A 12,657-nucleotide genomic window follows, 5' to 3' on the forward strand; every position below is an offset into this window, starting at 1 on the left:
GTATTTTATGTTATATTATTTATTATTTGTATTTATATACTTTTTTAAATATCTGACTAATTCACAAAATCAAGACATGCTTATCTGGGGCTCTGAGTGGGTTTATACAGCCCACCTTAATCACACATGAGTCCCATCTAAGCCCTGTATGCAGTGTATAACCCAAATGGAGCTTGTATTTAACCCCTACTCGTCCCATTACTGACCCAGATGTGGCCCATCACTGACTTTCTGCTTTGTAGTCAGGTTACCAAATAAAGGCCACACATACTGTATATGTAAAATACCAGTCAAAATTTGGGCACACCTTCTCATTCAATGTTTTTTTTTTTTTTCCCACATTGTAAATTATTTCGGTAACACTTTCTATGAATGTCATCTCTATTAGACTCTATAACCACATTCCTAACATATTATAATGCAATCATAAGACATTATAAACACGGCTATAAATATTTATAAAAATGCATAACCTATTATAGCCATGTTTATAAAGCATTATGACTTGTAATCATAAAACATTATAAGCTGTGCTTTTAATATATATGTTAAAATAGTGTATATATATCCTTAATAATGTAGTCCCACAATGAAAGTCTGGCACTTTACCTAGAGCGCACAAAGACCTGTTATAATACATTATAATTGACTATAATTAATATTATGTTCAAGACAAGAATAATTTATCAGTGGTTGAAAATATATTTATAGGATTATTGAGGGTGTGTTTGTAAGTTGGAAGCTTTTTTAGTCATAATACAGTCTGCAAGCTGGGACTGAGTTTCTTGGTATTGACATATAACATGTTATAAACACAGCTATTAATGTATTATAATCACAGTTCATGATGCATAATAAGCATGGCTATGATGAATTATAATTTTTTATAAATATGTATAGGCATGTTTATAATTCCATATGAATGCATTATAATGTGTTATGAGTATGTTTATAGCGTCTTATAGAGATGACATTCATAGAAAGTGGTACCATTATTTCTAATGTCATCCAGACCACGAATAAAGAATTTTACCTTTATTTTTTACATTCTTATTCTGGGGTACTGTAAATCTTTGGTTTCTGAGGCTGGTAACTCCGATGAACTTATCCTGTGCAACAGAGGTAACTCTTGCTCTTCCTTTTCTGGGATGGTACTGATGAGATCAGATCATTACATTTTTTGATGTTATTTGCAGCTACACTTGAAGATATGACATTTTTGGGATTGACTGTACTTCTTTACTTAGTCGAGTAGTTCTTGTTATAATATGGATTAGAACATTATTCAAATAGGGCTGTTTACTATATAATGACTCTACCTTCTCACAACACAACTGATGCTCTCAAACACATAAAGAGGGAAAAAATTAAAAAAATTAACACTTAACAAGTTCAGCACAGCTGTTAACTGAAAACCATTTCAGGCGACTACTATATATACACACATACTATATCCAAAGCTTGATGGTACGCTGTGAGCATGTTCTAAGCATGTCCAGTCATTGGACCAGTGGATGCTGCCAGTACATCACTAGAAAAATGGAGGGAAAACAAACTACTGAGACATTAAAAAACAGCATATGCCAGGATTGTGACTGTTTTCTGTTTTATATGTATGGTTAATGTTAAAGGTAAAATTGTGAGAGGAGACTATTATGCCTCGCTCCTACACCGAGAATGCAGAGAACATTTTAAAAATAAATTTTTACTCAAAGCCACCTGAAACCTTGGTAAAACAGTGTCTCAGTCTTCATAACCATTTCATATAATAACTGTCTGTGAGTTTTCTGAGGAACTAAACTCATCAGATATCTTGTTTCACTTTCCACCACTGTGAATAACTCTGGCTCTGACTGAAGTTTCACTAGAACAGAGTGCTTTACACCAAACCCGCACTAAAAAAGTTAACCATTAAATTATGTAGAGAATTTTAATAAATTACTTAATATACTTCTCTTTTTCTCGTCTAAAGTGATTCCTTTACCTTTTTTCTCTTTTTCTCAATCTCTGTGCTCTTATTTTTTGAATATTTGTCTACAAATCTGTAGCCTAATCTGTAGTTCTGCTCATGAAAACAATTAGCCTAGCGACTAGGCTAAGCTGTTAGCATGCTAGCTGCTCCACAGAGCCTGGCTTACTTCACTCACTTTAACTTGTTAAACTTGTTAAACACACTTTCACACTTGTTTTAAGTGGTTAAAAACACTTGAGTTTGTGAGTGAACGCGCGCGAGAGAGACAGCAGAGGTCAGTGAGGCTTTAAAAGTACTACTGAACCATTGATTAAGAAGTTAAAACAGATTCAGGCTAACACCGGAGAGAACGAGTCCGCTATTGAAACACTCTCTACATTTCCTCAGCAGAGCTAGAATTGAATTAGATTGATTTAAATTGTTTTGGAGATTAAATTTGCTCGTCTTTTGGTCTATAGTAATGTATTAAGCTTTAGCCGTTACCGACGGTGTACGCGAGCAGACGTCTGACGCTAATGCAATCAAACGTCCATCATAAATTGATCCGCAGCCGGACGCACGCTCTTTCAGCGCACACTCTTTCAGCACGCGCCCCTTCAGAGCTGTGGGAACGTACGGATCATTAGCCCGAGCCAAAGGAAGAGCGTTCATCTTACACAATTACAGACGGCAACAGGAAATGATCAGACAGAGAGAGAGAATAAAAGAAAGAAAAACACAGATTCCATTTAATGCAATTACAGAGCAATCAGGAAAGAGACACTGAATGAAAAAAGAGACTAAAGTAGAAAGGAGATGGGATTAGTTTTATGTCAGGAGGTGCAGCAGCGTAATGTAATTATTATTACCACAGTATCTCTGTAATTTTACCCACAATCTGTAATGTCTGTAACTTGTTTTCTCTAAAACGAGTGGTAGCATTTTACTGAAAGGCAACATTTATAATGCTACATGCTTCTATGCCCAATCAATGCCATAGCCTACACTGCAAAATAAAAGTTTTAAAATAATGCTAAATCTTAGCAAGTAAAATGATCTCATTTCAAAGCAATACATCTTATTGATAAATAGATACTTTATTGATCCCCGAGGGGAAATTTTGGACATCCAGCAGCAGGTGTACACAGTACACATAAGTTACTAAGGAAGGATAAGATAAAACACTACTTATAAAAATGCAAATACAATAAAATATAAAGTATAAAAGTACAGTCTGTAGTGTGAAATGTGTAATGGAGGTAGTGCAGCTGAATCATGTTATTCTGATTTTTGTGGCAAAAAACTCTAAAACAAGCAGTAGTATTTTACTGAAAGGTAACTTTTATAAGGCTACATGGTATTTAAATCCAATTTATGCCTCTATGCCCAACCTACGCCATAGCCTACACTGCAAAAAAAAAAAAAAAAAAAAAAAAAAAAGAACTAAATCTTAGCAAGTGAAATATTGTGTTTATTAGCTTATTTTAGGAATAACTTTTGGAGCTTAGAATAAACACACACAAAAAAAATCACTGGTCAAGTTATACTGATTCTTGTGACAAAAGAATCAGTATAATATTTTTAAAGCTACTGTCAGGATGCAGCTAAGAGAGGACGTGGAGAGCAGATGCAAATGTGAGGTATTTTATTAATAAAGCAAAACAAAAGAAAAAAGAACCAAAAACAACAAAGAAACAAGGAGTAAACTGAGACAAAGAAGCATGCAACCTGAACAGACGGAAAAAACGTAAAACTAACGTAAAAACCTACAATGGAAACTAAGACTTGAAAATCTGAGGATGTTTTAGCACATATTTATGCAGAAATATAGAAACAGAAGTTTGTGAAGGGTTTACAAACTTTCAAGCACCACTGCAGATTAAAAAACCTGGCTATAACATCTCAGTTCAACAGTTAACAGCCCTTAAAACAGATTTAAACCCTTGAGGAAACCTCAGAGCACTAGAAATTGCCTGGATCTGTTGCCACGTTGCTTTTTATAAATGTTAAGTCTCTAACTAATGAGTCTTTAGTTGCTGATTTGCACTGATTTGACTTCCTTCCTGCTTGATATTTTTTTCTTAAATCTTTGACAAGAGTCCTAAAAATAAGAGCCCTTTGAATGCGCCTGTATTAAGCAACTACAGACCTGTCTCATGTCTTCCATTTAAAGTAAGATAATTAGGAAAACGATCTTACTTAGCAATTATCTGTTTCTAAAAGGCTGCTTTAGAAATTTCCTAAAACTGCTCGAACAAGGGTATTAAATGACGGCTAAATACTGATTGTGGTAAATGATCAGTTCAGGTATAATTAGGTCTTTGTGCTGCTTTAACGTGGATCATTGAATTCTTCCAGAGAGTCTGAAATACTGAGATCTAGGAACGGTACAGAAATAGTTCAGGTTTTATTCAGAATATCACACTTCCTTTAGTAGTTATAAGTATAATAGTGTGGCTGTGAAGTGTAGACCCCCAGGGACTAATTATTGGACCACATCTATTCAATTTGTGTTAGCATGCATTAGGTCAAATCCTAAACAAACAACAAAAATAAAATGCTACACAGTTATACACAAAACACTCAGATAGGTCAGGTTCTTTTGCCCGTTAATAATGGCTCTAGAGATTTGCTGTGTCAGTGTACTGAACACGTAAATAATTGGACAAAGTAAAATTCCTTTCAGTGAAATAAGGGCAAGACAAAAATGATTACTTTGTGCAACAAAGAGAACAGACTCAATATCTTTGTACTTAACACTGAGTCTAAACACTGAAGTCTGAAATCTCTGCGTTCACAGCACTGTCCACTGTGGGTGGTAATGCAACAAACATGACACTGTGGATTGAGGAATGAGTTTAATGCATGTACAACTTCACTACAAGATTTTACCAGATTTTATGCTAGCATGGATGAGGTGTTTTTTACTGTGGTAAAGAAGTGATTTTATGTGGTATTGTGCTTGGGATGCTCCAGACATGATTGCACAGCTGACGACTATTGTCCTGGTTTAACTCGGTCAGTGGTGCACCTGTGTTTCCCGCTGCCAAAATAAAAACACGCAATAAATTTAGCTGAACACATGCCACCTTCAGACCATCACACCCATCGGCGTTAATATATTCCTAAACTCCATATAGCGAGGTTTATAGCGAGGTGTGCGGAAGACATGAAAATAAACTGTTGACGGGGCATAAGATAGCATCGAGCATCGTGACCTGCCTTGCGCAGGTTGTACAATAGGGCCCAAAAGTCTAAACACACACACACACACACACACACACACACAAGGATAAACACACACAAGGATAAACACAGATAAAGACAAAGCCATAAAAAAATCCACTCTTAACCCACTACTATATGTATGTGTACGCACACACACACATACTGTGAAACTCTCTCTCTCACACACACACACACACACACACACAACAGTAAATACGAGCAGAGACACACACGCATACGGTGAAGGACCATTAACCCTGGCTGGTCTCCATGGCAACAGAGGCTGGCCCACATAATCCACTGCGTACACCTTTGACTGTTGCAGAGAGGCAGGAGTGTAAAACTTACGCACACACACACACACACACACACACACACACACACACACACACACACACACAAAACATACACACATAAATACATACACTTTCTTAACATTCAGCATTATGTATGTTCTCCTGCCTTGCATTTACACACCATTTACTAGCAAATGTCTCAAAACACAGCAGGTGTTTGTCTTAGTGTGTGTGTGTGTGTGTGTGTATGTGTGTGTGTGCGTGCGCACTTATGGTCTTATAACCTTTCATATGGTCACATATTCATCTGCTTTGAATGCGAGTTTATGGAAATCAATGTGCATCGCTGAGCACAATTTACACAATTCAATTTCCTGCCTTTCTGAATCAGAATCAGAAATATTAAACCACATCAAGTAATCTAATCATCACTGAGGATATGATATTATGATCTATATCGCGCTCATGACAAATTCTGACAAATATCCGTCATCTCTCTCTCTCTCTGATGCACATCCCCAGCCTCTATCTGACAGAGGAAGACATTCTCTACTTCATATTAAATTACAAAGTTAAACACAGTTAAAGTTCAGACGTATTTGTTGATTTAATACTCGAAATGAAACATTTATAACATTATTACTTTCTATTTGTTACTCAGCAAAGCAATTCTTCATGCTTGTAGAGAGAAACTCCACCCTTATTTCATCATGTCTGCATAATTTAGTGATTGAGATGAGCAGATTCGGAGTGAGAGAGGTGTGAAAAGGTTCATTATAGGGAGGAAATTAGAGGAAAATTGGAGGCAGAAGGTTCAGAGTGCAGAGGAGAGGCAGAGCCGTGTCGCCAGAACAGAAACCTGCTTATAGTCCTCAGCGGCACACAGCAACAGACTGTGCTGAGATTCAGACCAAAATTACAGTCCTGATCAGGGTTGCCAGGTCGAAAACAAAAATATCCAGCCCAAAGTCAGTCTAAAACCTGCCCTTCAGAAGCTTAAACTAGCCTAAAAGTTAGACGATTGATTTCTCATCAATGGATGAGCTTGGAACAGCTTATGTTGCTTACTAGAGTGGCCACATATGACCATATTTTTTTTCTATAATGGGCAGAATGAAAGAGTACTATGCCAAATGGAATACATTTCTTCATTATATTAATGATACTTAAATAATAGCCATGCCTCAGCCTTCCTGTATATACAATAACATGCATATTTTATCTTCTTTTTTATTCTTTTACCCCTATCTAACATACAGCCTCATTTGTCTCCCCACCCCTTGTATTTTTTCCTCTTGTTAATCAGAGATTTTGTTAGAAATATATATATATATTTAGATATTTTTTTATATGTGCTTTGTATGATATCATTATACTGCTTTAAATTTAATAAAAAAGTTAATCATAGCCCAATAGCCCAAACGTATATGTCACATGTTTAAAGCAAATAGCAGGGGATTTATTATCCGTACTGCTTTTTAGCTTAAATTCATGAATAATATTGTAACAGTAGTGCTTTATTATTTCTTTTATGACAGTTTTATATCGCAGTCAAGAACATTTAGTAGTAACATAATTAGCAAAAAAAAGAAAAAAAGACTTTTATTTCCTTATTTCTGTTCTTGCCCCTCCTGAACTCTCTTCTCTCCTCTTTAACATGTTTTTTTTATCGCTATGTGATTTCTGGTTACTCTTTCTCTCTCTCTCTCTCTCTCTCTCTCTCTCTCTCTCTCTCTCTCTCTCTCTCTCTCTTTCTCTCTCTCTCTCGCTCTCCTTTTCTCACTGTTCTCCTTTATGTCGTTATGTTCTCCAGGTTCTTTTGTTCTAATCAATCCAAGGAAGATTGATTTTAGTGTCGTCTTCTACACCTTTGCCCACTGTGTTGATGTAACATTCGAGGCAACAGCCGTTTTTTTTTTTTGGTGGCTGCAATAATTTTTAACACTAGCCCAAACAACACCCCCCACCACTTCTGAACTTTTTAAACAAGCCCAATTTGAAGGGAAAACCACAAACCTGGCAACTCCAGTCCTGATTAACGTTCTAATGCCCAATACATATTTGACAAAGTCACATTAATACACACACACACACACACACACACACACACACACACACAAATACTCTCTCTCACACACACACACACACACAAAAACACACTCTTACAAACAAAGAAGAACTGTGTTTAGGCAGCAGCGGAGGCAGTGACACCTGAAGGACGAACGAGATGTTTTAACTGAAACATTTACACCTCCAACAGCTGGCAGTGTTCACACATCACAGCACACACACACACACACACACACACATTGTGAATCCCCATCCCACTAACAAAAACAGTTGGCATTGAGATGCATGTGCACATTAAACAGAATAAACATGTTTGTAAGCATGCATGCATGCGTGCTTGTGTGTGTGTGTGTGTGTGTGTGTGTGTGTGTGACTTAGAGATGTCAGGGCTTTAAGACTATTGATCTGATGTTTTTATTGTGTCATTAAAAGGTCAGCTTGAGTTGATGCTTTTGTGCATGTACACACACACACACACACACACACATTCAGAAATAAATCCATAGATCCAGTGTGTGTGTGTGTGTGTGTGTGTATTTACGAAGCTGTACTTGTGTAAACACTGCAGTCTCCTGTAGCAGATGTGCATTCAGGCTCATTTTAATATTTGAATATTCATAAGTGTGACCCTTACAATCGTTACATCAGATCTCAATTTTAGATTCATTATTTCCATCTCTACTCTCACTAACTAACTATTTCTTTTTTGCTCTTTTTTAAAGACTACTTTTTACTAATGTATTACAGTACATTTTTAATAACCCCACATTCATATAGGTTACATATGTAGTTATGCAAATGTCCAGGCATCATGCCCGATGCCAGATGTGGGCTCGAAAGTATGTATAAACAACCCAGCATTGAGCCGAAGAGCAGTGAAATTTTATGCTCTGGAATAACAGTGATTTTCCAAATACTTTTAACAGGAGTTGAGATGCTTTTGTTGATGAATGCAATCAAATCCTCACTGCAAGGCTGCAGAATCTTTAAAATAAAAAAAAAACATAAATTGGAAAATAAAACTCTTTAAAATATGTCTTCCTTAAAATCTCGTCTTCTGCCCATTTCCCAGTCCTTTATCCACACCTCGGGTTGCCAGGTGTAATACACTATAGCGGGCAAACACAGTGTGCTGCGGCCATGAAGGCAAGCAAGCAAAATGCATCAAGGGAAACCCGCATTAAATACTACACAGCCTAAAAACCTTGGCATCCTTCTTTTAAAAAGCTCCATTAGCAAAAAGAGTTAAATGCAAGTCAGTTTTTGTAAGGTGTTTGATATGTGGAGATAGCTACAACTCCAGAAGGACTACAAGACAGATGACAAAATGTATATAAAATCTGCATGATCTGCAAACAATGATGTACAAACAATGAAAATGTTAAAAATGTATACATCAGTTCATGATTGTTGCTTTTGCATCGCAAATGTACTTGAACTTGAGCTCGTTCTATAGGTTCAGAGTTCTCAACCTGGCAAACTGGGTGAGCTTTATGTCTAAAGAGGAGGGGTTTGGACATTCAACTTGTAGGCGGGATTCAGTCAGACGGCCTCACCTCCCGTCTCCACTGCACATGCTCTGACTCGTGCAATGAAGATGGCAGCTTCAGTTATAACCATCTTCTCACTTCAAAACGTCACAATAAACAGGGATATACTGTTCCATTAAATATACTATACTAGTGCTGGGCGGTATACCGGTTCATCTGTTATGCATTTTTCACATACCGCCACACCACAGGAGGCGCTGTGGAGCGCTGTGTATAACAGCACGGCAAAGAAGCAGACTAAGTAGAGCTCCCTAGCTAATGCTAGCCACTTAGCCAGTCAGCATAACAAGCTAATACACTGCAGTAAGAGCAGCTCAGCTTTGTGGAGAACTCCTGGAGCTTCTGCTTCCTGCAATATGAGTAAGTAACTATCGCCCTGTTTAAATATATTAATACTGTAACTTGAAGGATAATATTAATACACACGGAACTGAATCTATTTGTTAACTAGAGAAAGAAGGGAACTGTGGGTGATTTTAATACTGCAATGCCTTAAATGGCTTTAATAATAACAGATTAAATAAGTAAATTGATATTAAACTTGTGTCTAACTTGTGCAACAGAACATTTAAGAAATATCTCTTCTGAATACTTACATTTTGAGTATTTTAGGTTCATTTATAGTGTTTATGGAACTATTTACAGTATTTACGGTCAAACTTTTGCAAAATACAGTGATATGCAAACAGTGATATATGGTCATACTGCTAAGCAACAAACACACAGAGTAATATATATATATATGGGTACAATAGGTCGATAATATAAATAGCGTTACAGGTCTACTGTCTTTGTGCTTTTTTCTCAGTAAACAATAGTTATTGTTAAGTACATACCATGTTTATAAGGTTTGCCCACCCAATAATTTGCTGTATTTTTAGCTGTATTTTTAAACAGCTCCTCTGCTGCTTTTATTAAAATCTGCGGCTCCGATTTTCAGGTTTTCTGTTCACAGAACAGGCTTGAGTGGTGGTCATTAATATGCATGAGCTGATTAACATGCAGGTTTTGACTGGCTGTTTGCCAATCAAGAAACATACGACATCACTCACATTTACAGGAACTATTCGTGTTTATTTGCATGTTGTTCATCATTATATTCAGTGGAGTTACTGGATTCATTACCTTCAGATCAAGGAATTGTATCTCAACTGTATGCCGATTACCCCACCCACTCAGTTGCACCCCCCACCCCCTCCTATCAATAGCAATTCCCCAAGCCTAGGAGGGTGAGGACTGGCACATGCCTCCACCTCTGACACATGTGAAGTCAGACTCCACTTATTATTTTTTTTTTAACTGCTGCTGATGTAGCATTACCGAGTAGCCAGTGCACTTGGAGGAAAGCGCAGCGACCAAGCTCTGATACATTAACTAATAGGCGCCTGTGCTGACCGACATCACCATCAGACGGATGTGGGGAAAGGGTGCTATCTATACCCCCAGAGAGAGCATGGCTAATTGTGCTCTCTCGGACTCCGGCTGCTGATGGCAAGCAGAAGAGATTCGAACCAGCATTTTTTATTTATGTTTTGTTTTCATAGTGGCATATGTCCACATATATGAGAATATCATTGAAGATGCATGACTTTCGCTTTGGTTACAGTTACACAGCCAATACCAATATGTGGCATTGCAATCTAAAACACTCAATATCTGGTACACTTCCTGTTTGTGGCATTGTGGCCCAGTCTGAACAGCCAGATTGGAATTCATACAACTTTCATACATCAGACATACAAACAAAGGCGTAAGTGTGTGTGTGTGTGTGCGTTGTGTGTGTGAGTCACAAGGGAGGGGAGGATGAGATAAACGCCTAAGCAATGATTTATGTCCTTGCTGTTGTGCACTCTATTCATCTGGCTTATGAAACACTCTGAGAAGGTAGGGGGGGAGGGGGGGGCGAGTAATACAAAAGTAATGCAATAGTTACTTTTACTGGTAACTAGTTACTTTTATAGTGGAGTAACTCAGTGAACTCTAACTTTAGAGAAGTAACTAGTAAATATAACTAATTACTTTTTCAAAGTAACGTGCCCAACACTGGTGATAGGTGAAGACATGTAGGTTTATCAGGGTAGAATCAGTAAAAAAACAGTGAAAGACAGAGGTAGAGTAATGACACTGACTTTTCCACATATGTCCACTAGGCAACTTTGTAGAAACTTAAGAGAGATCACAAAACAACTGCAAAAATTGGTGAGAAACTGTTGGAGACTCTTATCCACCCTCCACCCCAAATTGTGAGGGTGAGTAATGCCTCAGCAGTGGAAACGCAACAACAAAATTAAAGATATATTCAAAATATAAACTTCCACTATTCCCATAAAACCCCAACCAAAGTAAAGGATGACTACTGATCATGCTAGGATCTCCTATTCATGGTGCCCCCACATATTTTACCCATTTAAATAACATTAACAAAAAACAACAAAATGGCACTCTCAAAAAACTCCACCCTGGAAAACATTTTTTAAAAGTTTTTAGTCACCTACAATAAAGCTAAATAGACACAGAATTCTAGACTAATTTAACAAAAAGGTGAATTATAAACACACACAGTTAACTTGAGCATGATTATTGCTCACAAACTAATTTCGCTGTTTCATTTCATTCTAAAAAAATGAGTGAATTTTGTTCTTTCTTGCAGCACCACGGCAATGGAAACTTAAACAAGCGCCGTTTTTCCATTTTAAGCTTTCTTTTCTGTTCAACAGAGCGGATTAAGGAGGCCCGCTGTTCCAACACAGTGAGGAATTGTTTGTTGAAAATGCTAGAAAATGTGCTTCACAGATTTTACGTCAAAAAGTGTTAGCGCCCCCCGCTGGGCTGGCAAGATCACCCAAGCGTTTTAGGGCTGTTTTCTTGTGTTTACATTTGACTGTTATATTACACTCTTACAGAATAAGCTGGACTCACACTGGGACAAAGCTAAAAAAAAAAAAAAAAACAACACTTCCCTGCTGGATCAGGAGTGTGTGTGCTTCACTAGCACAATAGCTGCAGCCCGACTGTGTGCGACACACTAAAACTGTGTTGTACACTAATAATAATAGTATAGCATGTTTGGCAGGTTAGTACACAAAGTATTAATGTACAAACATGAGTTTAATAATGCCAATAAATGCCACTACAATGTCTTTAGCTGCTGCTGCCATGTGCACTTGCACCGTTTTTCAACATTTTTAAAAATTGTTCCATAACTTTTGCTATAAGTATTGTAAGTGACTGTTTCCTTTTCTGCTTAACATTGCATTATGGGATAATAGTGTATATTGAAACCCTGTTATGAATATGTATGGATATATGAGTCACTTTGATAAATTTTTGTGTATTACTTATACATCCTATTCAAAAAGCAGTTAGCATTAGCAATTAGTATTAAAAAAAAATTGGGACACACTCAATGAAAAAACCCTATGCTAGATTTTAACAGGTACAATTTAGCTACAGAAGTTTGTGTGAGAGAGCTATTTAAGGAAGTGAATGCATTTTTCTTTAAAAAACATAGATGGGAGGAGGGAATCAATCATAACATTAATGACATCAATGAGGCCCTGAA

At 37.1% G+C, this 12,657-nt stretch overlaps 1 protein-coding gene across 2 annotated transcripts in view; it reads right to left on the reverse strand.

Annotated features, from left to right (window-relative positions):
* tenm1 (teneurin transmembrane protein 1) overlaps positions 1-12,657 on the reverse strand; it is a 289,482-nt gene that overhangs the window by 126,097 nt on the left and 150,728 nt on the right. The window lies entirely within an intron of this gene.

The sequence above is a fragment of the Astyanax mexicanus genome, chromosome 1 (genome assembly GCF_023375975.1).
Source record: "Astyanax mexicanus isolate ESR-SI-001 chromosome 1, AstMex3_surface, whole genome shotgun sequence".
NCBI classification, from domain to species: Eukaryota; Metazoa; Chordata; class Actinopteri; order Characiformes; family Acestrorhamphidae; genus Astyanax; species Astyanax mexicanus.